Consider the following 1,746-nt stretch of genomic DNA (forward strand, 5'->3'; position numbering starts at 1 on the left):
GCTTGTTGATTATTGTGTAACAGAGATCTCACAACCACAAATTACTGTTTCACCAAAATAAATACCAACAAATCTAATATTTTATTTCTACATTTAAAAAAAATAAGAAAACTGCAGAAAGTCCTAAAAAGAGAGTTAAAGTTAAACGTGACGTTTGGGAATCATTGCAGAATTCAAACAGTACAGAGTATGAAACACTGCTATCCAGAAATAAGCCTGAACAAGTACAACACATTTAGTTCTAGGTTTTATTTCCCATAAACCTGCAGGGATAGAAACACAAATAAGTGAAAGAAAATCAAAAGGATATGCACTCTGAGTTCAAACATTTGAGCTTTTCAACAGCTTTGATGTTTTGTACTTTAGTACTGAAACGAGTCAGAGTTCACAGTTAATAAGTATCCGTACGGCACATCCAGTATAAAGTTCACAGCTGGATTTCCCACAGACAGACGTCCACCATGGAGCTGCGCGTGCGTCTCTGCCTGCATCCTGCTGCTACTTCCTGTAACATCTGGAGTAGATGGAGGGAAGATTTTGGTTTGGTACACCGAGGCCAGCCACTGGATTAACAGGAAGCTGCTGCTGGAGACGCTGGTGGACAGAGGACACCAGGTGACCGTCCTGGTCCCGAGCACATCCATGTTCATCAACAGCAGTGAACCCTCCCGCTTTAATTACCAGCCTTTTGATGTCTCCGTCTCTAAAGAAGATTTTGAGAATTTATTGGCTGAATTCATTCAATTCAACATGTATGACATGGACCACATGAACTACTTTCAGCTTTACATCAAATACATGGAATTGTTCAAGATCAACACTGAGATTTCCCTCCAGTTTTTGGACGGTGGTGAAATCAGAGCCCATCGTGAAGAAGCTGAGGAAGGGAAACTATGACGTTCTCCTGGCTGATCCCATCTATTCTGGAAGCAATTTAACTGCTGAGATCTTGGGCATCCCTCTAGTCTTTTCTTTGAGATTTTCGATAGCAAACAACTGGGAGAGACTGTGTGGTCAGCCACCTGCTCCACCTTCCTACGTTCCAGGTGCGGTCAGCAGACTGACAGACAAGATGAACTTCTCAGTGAGAACGTGGAACTTCCTCTTCTACGTCCTGCAGGACTTAGTTCTGGATCAGTTTGTGTGGAAGAAGGTGAGTATTGCTGACTAGAACATTACGTAATGGATTTCATCGTCATCACGAACATGTTTGTTTTCTCAGGAACACCCACCAGTGCCTGTAAGATGATGGGTAATGCTGACATCTGGTTGTTGAGAACCTGCTGGGATTTTGACTTTCCCCGTCCATTACTTCCCAACTTCAAATTTGTTGGAGGGATTCACTGCAAACCTGCTAAACCATTACCAAAGGTGCTTTTTCCATAACTGTACACCAAAAAAATCATAGTTAACCCTCTCAGGCTCAAAACAAGTTTTGATAAAAGGGCAAACAACTAAATCCTTCTTCTGAGTGTAAAAATGCTCATGAAATACGTACGTGGAGTAACCAGGTAGGTAGGTTTTAACGTTGCACATCAGCAACGCCTACTTCCAGAGGGTTAAATCCTAATGTAAAGAATAAGATCTGAAAAAAAAGATCTACAAAATAGACATCTTATTAGCTGTTTTATTGAATAAAAAAGCAGATTTTGATTTAAAAAAATACAATTTTCTGCTTTAAAGAATTAAAAATCTCTGTTCCTGCAGTATTTCGAAAAGTTTGTCCAAAGCTCTGGAGATGATGGC

The 1,746-nt window shown here is 40.5% G+C and overlaps 1 pseudogene; it reads left to right on the forward strand.

Annotated features, from left to right (window-relative positions):
* The first annotated feature begins 461 nt into the window (after positions 1-461).
* On the forward strand, positions 462-1,352 carry LOC139072289 (UDP-glucuronosyltransferase 2A2-like; annotated as a pseudogene).
* The last annotated feature ends 394 nt before the right edge of the window (positions 1,353-1,746 follow it).

The sequence above is a fragment of the Nothobranchius furzeri genome, chromosome 10 (genome assembly GCF_043380555.1).
Source record: "Nothobranchius furzeri strain GRZ-AD chromosome 10, NfurGRZ-RIMD1, whole genome shotgun sequence".
NCBI classification, from domain to species: Eukaryota; Metazoa; Chordata; class Actinopteri; order Cyprinodontiformes; family Nothobranchiidae; genus Nothobranchius; species Nothobranchius furzeri.